Source organism: Rattus norvegicus, chromosome 12 (genome assembly GCF_021556685.1).
Source record: "Rattus norvegicus strain SHRSP/BbbUtx chromosome 12, alternate assembly SHRSP_T2T, whole genome shotgun sequence".
In the NCBI taxonomy this organism is placed as follows: Eukaryota; Metazoa; Chordata; class Mammalia; order Rodentia; family Muridae; genus Rattus; species Rattus norvegicus.
This window is the reverse complement of record NC_141545.1, coordinates 20,082,581-20,092,479: the sequence shown is the minus strand read 5'-3', so window position 1 is coordinate 20,092,479 and position 9,899 is coordinate 20,082,581. Positions and strand designations below refer to the sequence as shown.

General features: G+C 44.4%; 1 long non-coding RNA gene across 7 annotated transcripts; it reads right to left on the bottom strand.

Annotated features, from left to right (window-relative positions):
• Positions 1-2,851: 2,851 nt before the first annotated feature.
• LOC148002211 (uncharacterized) lies at positions 2,852-8,345 on the bottom strand. 7 transcript variants are annotated; one of them, XR_015634226.1, is made up of 6 exons: positions 8,255-8,345; positions 6,308-6,429; positions 5,037-5,200; positions 4,902-4,954; positions 4,625-4,759; positions 2,852-4,318 (listed from the first exon to the last, which is right to left on the bottom strand). It is a non-coding gene; the product is annotated as an uncharacterized LOC148002211 (long non-coding RNA). The 7 variants fall into 7 exon arrangements; XR_015634227.1 differs by having other exon boundaries at positions 2,852-4,224; XR_015634231.1 differs by having other exon boundaries at positions 2,852-4,224; positions 4,625-4,780; positions 6,308-6,417.
• Positions 8,346-9,899: the final 1,554 nt, after the last annotated feature.

Here is a 9,899-nt window from a genome sequence, read left to right as displayed (position 1 = left end):
ATCTGTAAAAGTGTGTGTCGGCATTAGCACACCTCCAAATGTCAAGAGCACGAGAGAAAATTCACGCGCACAGATGCGCGTGTGCATACACACACACACACACACACACACACACACACACACACACAATCACACCAGTTCTCTCAACTCTCCCAATCCCGCAGTCTTCTCTGTGGAGTTTTTGCTTCAGCCGAAATCCTTGGACACCCAATCTTGTCGAAATCACTCCTAATTAATACCTTCCCGCTTCCCCACTGAAAGGGAAACAATTTACAATTAAGTCAAGCCGCCTCCGTGTAATCAATGTAACACCTTCTATGTGTGTTTTGAAACGTACTCTCACATTTCATGATTCGTTTGTTTTACACGATGAGTAAACTGCAGACAATTATGGCGATAATACGGCTGAGGTGTTTGGTTTTTATCTCTCCGCAGTAAATTGTGGTTGTTCAAGCCTTCTCAGTAATGGTCTCCATCGCGCGCGCTCTCAATTTCTCCCCATCAACTGGCAATAAATACAATTTTCTTTTTGGAAAAAAAAAAGAATGTTGGCTTATAATAATTAGATCACCTATTCAACTGGCAATATAATTAAATAATTTCTTGGTAGGCATGACTCAATTAAATTAATTACACTAACACAGATATTCTATGGTACATGCCTCGAAAATGTAATATTAAGTATATTAACTCAGTTTTGTGTAATTTTTTTTCTCTGCATAGGCAAAGAGTGCTGTCCGGATAATTAAGCAAGCAATTTTGCTTTTGAAAGATGCTATCGACGGGTGCAAGGATTTGGGTCTAGGGTTTTTATTAGAAGACAGTGCTGGGCTAAGGGTATAACCCAGGTAATAGAGTGCCTGCTAACATCCACAAAGCCCTGGGATCCGTTCCTAGCAGGGCATAAACCAGAAATGGTGGTGACTGCTTGGAATCTCACTCAAGGGATGGAGGCTGGAGGATCAGGAGTTCGAGACCATTCTCAGCTAAATCAGGAATTTGAGTCCACCCTGGGCTATACGAAATCCTATCTCTAATGAAAACAGCAGTTACATCTTAAAAGGAGACAGGCTGGAGAGCCAGCTTCATGATTAATGGCACTGGTTGGTCTTCCGAAGGACTTGGATTCCCAACACCCATGTAGTGGTTCACAAACCATTCATAACTCCAGCTCCTGGGTATCCTATCCCCTCTTCTGAATTCCTTAGGATCCTTCCACTTGGTGCACTTACACACACACACACACACACACACACACACACACACACACACACACACAGAGTCCTGGCTAATTTTATGTAAACTCGACATAGTCTCGAGTCAGAGAGAGGGAACCTCAGCTGAGACAAAGCCTCCACAAGATCAGGTTGTAGGCAAGACTGTGGAACATTTTCTTAATTGATGATTGATGTGAGCGGGCTCAGTCCACTGTGGCCTGGTGGTCCTGGGTTCTTTAAGAAAGCAGGCTGAGCAAGTCATGCGGAGCAAGCCAGTAAGCAGCACCCCTCCATGGGTGCTCCATCAGCTCCTGCCCCCAGGTTCCTGCCCTCACTGTGTTTGATGGCGAACTCTGATTTGGAACTGCAACTGAAATAAGCCCTCCCCTCCCCACGTTGCTTTTGGTTGTGGTGTTTCATCACAGAGATGGAAACCGTAGCTAAGACACAGGCAGGGATTGGACAGCTATAACACAGCCGGGATGGCTGCCCATGAAGAACATCTCAGCACTGGGATCTGTTCCCTTTAGCATTCATTTCTTGGGAGATGTCCTCAGGTCACCTTGTTGGGAAGAACTCTTGGGCTTATGGAAGGGAGACACCCTGCTAGGCTGTTTGTGGAGGTCTAAAAAGATTAAGACTTAAAAGAAACATCTCTGTTGGGCTAAACCCTAAACAACCCCCCACCTCTCTAAACCCTAAACAACATTTTACTTTCTGCCTGTTGGTTCTTCTCCGAATGTGGTTTTTAAAATGCTATCTATCTATCTATCTATCTATCTATCTATCTATCTATCTATCTATCTATCTATCTATCTCTACCATCTATGTATCTATCTACCTACTATCTATCTATCTATCTATCTATCTATCTATCTATCTATCTATCTATCTATCTATCTATCTACCTATCATCTATCTATCTATCATCTATCTAGCTACCAATTGATATATACAAATATATGCATATGTGAGACCCAGTAGCTTACATTAATATGTCATGCACGAACGTGCGCACACACACACAGACACAGACACACATACACACACACACACACACACACACACACACACACACACACACACACACCGACCACAATCAGTAATAAAAAACAAGAGACCATGGACTTGAGAGGGAGTGATGGGAAGATCTGGAGAGGGCTAAAGGGAGGAAAGAGAAAGGGGAAAATGATTTATTTTAATTTGAAAAGTGTCTCAAGAAAATGGGCACAACTGGCAGGGAGACTTAAAGGCTCAGAAAAGATATGTAGTGGTGAGCCTTCCTCTGCAGCGACATGAGTGACTTCTCATTAATTAGGCTAGGAACATGTACAACTGACGTCACTTGGGGAAAGTAAAACAAAATGGACATTTAAATGTGTTTGTTTAACCCTACTGCTTCCTGATTTTTGAATTTCTAGGACCTAATTATGGCAGAGGCATCCTCTTGTGACACGCACAAGTGCAAAGTATGTGTATGTGTGTATGTGTGTGTTATGTGTACACACTCCTCCGGAGTATGTGTTATTCAGGTGCGTTCATCTTTATACGCACATGGTGTAAGACTCTCAGAGAGAATCTTCCCTCAGGAGGGAGATCCTCAAGCCCCAATGACCAGTCCGAGTCCACCGGCTGTAATCTGTAAGAGGATTTTTATTGATCAGGATACACAGGTATCTGTGGGCGTCCCAGTCAATTTGGAAGACTGGCGCGCCTAGCAGAACCAGGGACGGGTTTTTATAGTGTATTGGGAGCAGAAGCAGGCTTACAGAAGCAGATGCATGGTTACAGGGATGTGATTGGTGGAGTAAATGAGGTATACGTGTATGTTACCTATTTTGGCTATAATCATAACAGTGAGTTAGCAAAAAGTACATGGTGGTCAGGGCTTCCGGGGGGTCAGGGACTTTTTCTTTTTCCTGCCAGGTGGCCCATGGAGCAGTGCCCATAATTTAGTCTGGTTTCTGCATTTTGTTTTCTTTTCTGGTCTGTTTCGTCTAAATGATGGGTCAGCTTGTCCCACATATCTAAAAACTTATTTTTTATTTCTATAGTTGAGGGTCTTGGGCTTGTACAATTCCCTTTTTGGGAGGGGGTCTTTTATTCCCCCATTTTCTTTTTGTCCTTGAGTGGAATCTTCCACTCAACTTGGTTAAGGTACCTCTGGTTTTTTTGTTGTTGTTGTTGTTTTACCATCTAATACTGTTGTCTCAGCACAAAAGTTTGAATGACTGAAAGACTATATCTCTTATTATTTCTGTCTGATCTGTATAGAAACAATATTTTTTTTTTATTGTAGCACACAGACTCTTTCTTTAAGGAATATCAGGTCTAATCTTCTCTTATTTTGAAGACTACCTCTGAGAGGGAGGTTAGGTGTTCTTGGAGGTCAGCTAAAAAGTCTTTTTTTACTCTTTTTATATCTGAGTCAATGGCAGTTCTGAATTCTCTATAAGCCTTGTATTGTAGGGCAACAGCAGATGTCCTTGTGCTGCCCTTGTAGCACCTAGATAGCCTTAAATAATTCTCAACTCTCTTTTGTGTCTTATTAAGTCTTTAGCATCAGGATTCTAATCTGGACACTATCTGAACCTATACACCAAGGTCTTTTAGAACTTTTAAACTTATATAGGTTGTGATCCCTGAGGCACAGTCCCAAGAAGTGTTAGGAGTACTAACATATGTAATGTTATATCATTTGTAATAAAAATCAAGCCTATCTTTATACCTATTCTGAGGGAACCCAGGGCAAACAGGCAAACATGAAATTTTTGTTTCTAAAACACACTCCTCAAGTGAGCATTATAGCAACCTCTCAGTCACTTAAGTCTAGGGAGCTTTTTGAAGATCTGAGTGTCTCTCTAGGTCCCAGCTCTCAGCCCCAACAGCTAGTACGCTGCTGGTGAGGGCTGAGAATTGACGGCTGTCAGGGTGGTCAGCAGCACCAGGTACAGTCCTTTCCAGCGAGGCTCGAGTGTCTGGGTTCAGTGTAGCTGTAGTCTCTAACCTGGAATTGATGACATGTCTCAGGGGTCTCCGGGGCATAGGCTGCTGTCAGCTCTGAGCAGATTTCTTTCTGTATCACCTGTAGGTCTTTTAGCCTGGCATACAAATCATTATTATTATGACATGTTTGTTCAGTAACATCATCTAATACAGTCAGGGGAGCTGAGGCCCCATATAAGATCTCAAAGGGGGTAAAGCTGAATCTGGAAGGGGTATTTCTTGCTCTGAAGAGAGCAAGAGGGAAGGAGTGTCACCCAGTCTATGCCAGTCTCCATGGTCAATTTGGTCAGGGTCTCTTTTAGAGTCTTATTTATTTATTCTACCTGTCCTGAACTTTGAGGTCTGTAAATATAACGTAATTTTTAATCAACCTCTAAATACTTGGCCACACCCTGGCTTACCTTGGCAACGAAAGTAGGGCTGTTGTCTGACCAGATTACCTTGGGCACTCCAGACCTGTGGAAGATTTCTTCTAGTATCTTCTTGATGACTATTGAGGCCGTCTCTTGCTTGGTGGGGAAAGCTTCTACTTATTTCTGAAAAGATATCTGTAAACACTAGGAGACATTTATAACCATATTTTCCTGGTTTTATCTCTGTGAAGTCCACTTTTCAGTAGTATCCAGGCCGTTCCCCACGGAGCCTCCTACCACAGTCAACTTTTCTGAAAACAGTTACCTTTTGGCATGGTATACATCAGTGCACTATCTGTTCCACGAGATACATGAGACCTGTAACATAATATTTAGTTTTTGAAAACGTCTGGATGAGTTTGCTTACCCCTAAGTGAGTCCATTGATATATTTGTTTTACCATGGCCTCTGCCTGTAAAAATTGTAGCAGGATCTTCTTTCTCGTTGAGGTGTACCAGAGTCTCTTCCTCGGCCTGGCTGGGTCATGTAGGGCCCTTAACAGAGCCAGAATCTCTTTTTTTTTTTTCTTGTCCTCAGATGTCAGCAGGCCCCTCTGCTGATGGGCTGTAGCAAAGGCATACGTGCTGTCCACATAGATGTTAAGTCCCTTTCTCAGTCCAAGGGCTTTGGTGAGGGGAGCGAGCTCTACCCTCTGAGTAGAAGTGTCTTCTGGTAGGGCCTGAGCCCATATGATTCTGTTTCTATCTACCACTGCTGCCCCAGCCCATCTTTTTTTTCTTCTCTAAGAAGCTGCTCCCATCTATGAACCAGATGGCATCTACCCCCTCTGTTGGCTGATCAGTCTGATCTTTATGTCACTCCTGTGCTTTAGTGAGCTCCTGCTGACAGTCATGAAGGGGGGTGTCTAGGCCGGGGTCTGGGAGCAGGGTTGCAGGGTTTAGACTCGTAGGGGCAGTCTGGGATCACAAGGAACAAGTGGGATACCCGGCCCATGCCAAGGTCCACCGTTCTTCGGGTAGTCCATGAGTATCATTTGTTGTCGGTAGTCCCCTGTACTCAAGGTCTTTTGCTGGACACTAGCCCATTTGGGCGTAGGAGCACAGAGTGTTGGGCCCCCGTATTCACAAAACAACTGGGCAGGCTTCCCTTCTATCTTTGCGCATAGCCAGCACTCTAGGACCAAGAGGCTTGCCTTCCGGGCTGCTGGAGAGGCCCCTCTTGTTCTTCCTGGGGCAGTCCCTCACCCAGTGTCCTTTTTCCTTGCGATAGGCACACTGATCTTTAGCTAGGAATTCTCTTCTGTTGCCAGGTACTGTCTTCCTAGGTTCCCTAACTACTGTGGCCAGTATATATTTCTCTCCTATCTTTTATCTCTCTTTAGCTCTCTAGCTTCTTCTTTTTTTTGTCTCTTTTCTTCCTTAGCTTCCTGCTCTTTTTACCTTTTTTCCTCTTTCTCTTCCTCAGTCTCTCTCTCATATCTTTTGCATCTTCCTCTACAGCTATTAGATGCTGTCTACTTATGTAACTACACTTTAACTTTACTTTCTCTGCAACTTATACTAACTCTCAGCAACTTAGCTTAACCCTTCAAATTTTTGTAACTTTCTCTCTTTATATCTTTTTCTTATCTTAGCCAGATTGGTGGGGCATTTTCCAGCCCCTCAGAGACCCACCCTTGGAGCCTGGCGGCAGACCCGGAGCACTCCCTACCTTCAGGGGTATTCAAGTCAACAGTCAGGAGTGAGGGTCTTCTATCCATGTCTGGAACATTCTTTCTGGCCTTCAGTAGGATTCTGTCTTTCCTCGGTGGTAAAGAAGACCTGTAACAGTTACTAACAAGCATCTCAAATGGGATGGTGAGAAAACAAGAGAATCTTGAGAATAGAGGTCCACTGAAGAGGACAAATAGCATTTAGTCACACAGCTAAACCAGGAGGACTTTTTGGGACAAAAAGGCTGTTGTAAAAATAAGCACAAGCTTTGTGTCTGTGAAACAGAACGGCAAGCAGAGAGGGAACTGATCTGTTACCGACTATCTCTCTGGACTTAAGAACTAATAACAAAAGGATGGAGAGATGGTTAGGACCTGGGTGCTAGATGCCAAGTGGCTGACAAAAGAATTGTAACCAGTTCACCTGGGACTTTTAGGACCTCAGTAGCAGCCCTTTACCAAACTGTCTCAGTGGGCTAAAGGCCCATGGAAAAGAAAACATTAATACTGACCTTGGCCACAGCCAAAGCCTGAATTCTAAATTTTGACTGGCAAAACAAAGTTCTTCACAGTTTGTTGTAGATTCTTTTTGAAACTATTTTAGGGGCTTCTCTGTCCCCCAACCTGGGGCATTTTGACCACAGGGGCAGGAACTGGCTGCTGTGGGGATAGGATCAAAGGCACTCTCCATGTCAATGATGACTAACAGGGAAGGTTACTTAATGTTGGAGATCAACTCCTCTCTTAGAATAGGGCCAGCAGATAAGGCAGGCTCCCTTAAAGAACTTCTCTTAATGAACACTCTCCTTCTGTGAGCAAGTGTTGAAGGTCTGGTCACTGAAGGCAGCAACTGGAATTATTATTTTTTCAGGGCCAAAAGTCTCATAAAACAACCACTAACTCTATATTATCGTTTTGTTGTCAAAGCGTCAACCCCAGCCGGCCTCATCACCTTGAAACTCCTCTTACGCTGACTTGGCCTGAGCTGCGCCACTGCCCACGAGCAGCCTGCAACTTGCTAGCAGGCCTGTATGTTTGTCACCCTCAGCCCCTACATTTTCCTACTCTGTGTTGTCCCTTCCTTAGAAGCTGTGAATGTTTAAGCAACAGGGAGAATTTTTCTTCAGGATCTAAGGTAAAGCTTTCAGGCTCTTGTTAATACCTGCTTCAGACAGGGTCACTCACTAACCTGGAGTTCTTCATACACAACTGTTAACGGCAGCTAGACTGGACAAGGGGAGCAAAGGGAGGGGCATCTTTCCCTGGGGAGGAGGCCCAAGAGAGAAAGATAAAACTCCCCAGCAGAAAACAATTTTTCTCAAGCAAATTATTTCCAAGTTAAGCACCAAGAGGACCAAGTAAAACTCCTTGACAAACAAAGCAAACAGTTTCATGATTTTAAACATAGTCGTCAGTCCAAGATTTTAAACACAGTCGTCTATCCAAAGTCCAAAAACGAAACAAAAGCCAAAAAGACACTGGACAATACCACAGAAAACAACCCAGACAAACAAGACCAAGACAAAGCATCCTATAACCAATTTCCACAGATATTCAAAGAAAATTAGGACACAAAGAAGACAAACAATTTCAACAGTCAAACAAGCAACAGACAGACGCACCGCGCAGCTTCGGTGTCAAACTGAAACCAAAAATTTAGACAGAGGCGACGAGGGTCCGGATCCTTCAGTGGATCCGGCTCTCTCCTCTCTCCTCCAACCCAAAACCACGTATCCTTCTGATACAGGCTGAGCCCCCCAAAAAACTGGGCTCCAAACACCCTTGGAACGTCTTCCAGGGCTGCGGGGGAGAAGTCTGAGCTCGTCAGCTCCTTCTCTGGCCCGCCCAAATACAAACGGTATAGACCCAAGCCAAGTAACTAAGCATTTACAGAACAAGTCACAAAGCAAGACAAGACAGGACAAGACAAACACTGGCCAGCTTACCTCCCGGTGGGTGGTCGGTGGTCTCTAGGCAGAGGATCTCCGATCCCGGACGAGCCCCCATATGTAAGACTCTCAGAGAGAATCTTCCCTCAGGAGGGAGATCCTCAAGCCCCAATGACCAGTCCGAGTCCACCGGCTGTAATCTGTAAGAGGATTTTTATTGATCAGGATACACAGGTATCTGTGGGCGTCCCAGTCAATTTGGAAGACTGGCGCGCCTAGCAGAACCAGGGACGGGTTTTTATAGTGTATTGGGAGCAGAAGCAGGCTTACAGAAGCAGATGCATGGTTACAGGGATGTGATTGGTGGAGTAAATGAGGTATACGTGTATGTTACCTATTTTGGCTATAATCATAACAGTGAGTTAGCAAAAAGTACATGGTGGTCAGGGCTTCCGGGGGGGTCAGGGACTTTTTCTTTTTCCTGCCAGGTGGCCCATGGAGCAGTGCCCATAATTTAGTCTGGTTTCTGCATTTTGTTTTCTTTTCTGGTCTGTTTCGTCTAAATGATGGGTCAGCTTGTCCCACATATCTAAAAACTTATTTTTTATTTCTATAGTTGAGGGTCTTGGGCTTGTACAATTCCCTTTTTGGGAGGGGGTCTTTTAATGGGAAGGGCAAAGGCCAATGCTGGGTGTCTGTCTCTATGGTTCTCCACCTCAGTAGTTTGAGACAAGGCCTCTCACTAAGTCTGCACTTGGCTAAGTGGGCTGTCCAGTGAACCCTGGAGATTCCCTTCTCTTTGCCTCTGTGTTACAGATCTGCCCCCACAGTACCCAGTTTTGTTTGGTTTGTTTTAAAGCTTGATTTCCAGGGGACCTGACTCCGGTTCTCATGATTGAACATTAAGTGTTTTTACATCCTGGGCTATCTCCCAGCCCTCCAGGGCATGTCTTTTTCCTAAATCCATTCTTTCTTTCCAAAATAGCTTTGCAAATATTGCCTCATTTGTTTGTGAGCCCAGCATCCACGATATTTGGCAAGGTACTTTAGAATGTGTAGAGAGCAAGTCAGGTTTGAGTCAATCTTTTAACATCGTAAGAGGGAGTTGGGGAGATGGATAGCTCAGTTGGTGACGTGATTGCCTTGTGAGCTTAGATCCCAGAAACCCCATAAAAGCTAGGCAGGCATACTGCGCCCATCCCCAGAACCTATGATTTTTAAAGAAGGCCCAGTGTTATGGTATGTTCTTGTAGTCTCGGTCCTGGGGGTTGAAGACAGGCATATTTCTTGATATTTCTGGAGATTTCTGGCCAGATAGCCTTGCCTATTCAGTGAGAGACCTGACATGTGAGAGACCCTGTCCCACAAAGCAGGTGACAGGGGCCGGGAGATGACTCAATGGATAAAGTGTTTTTGGGCAAATGTGAGGACTAGACAGAATTTACATAAAATGCAGGCAAGCATGCTATCACCTGTAATCCCAGCATTTGGGAGGAAGAGAATGGGATCTCGGGTTAGCAAGCTATTAGACTAGGCTAATTGACAAGCTCTTGGTTTAATCGAGAGACCCTGCCTCAACAAATAAAGTGGAGAGTTATCGAGGAAAACATCTGATGTTAACCTTGAGCCTCTACATGCACACACACACACACACACACACACACACACACACACACACACACACGCATGTGTAGACATACAA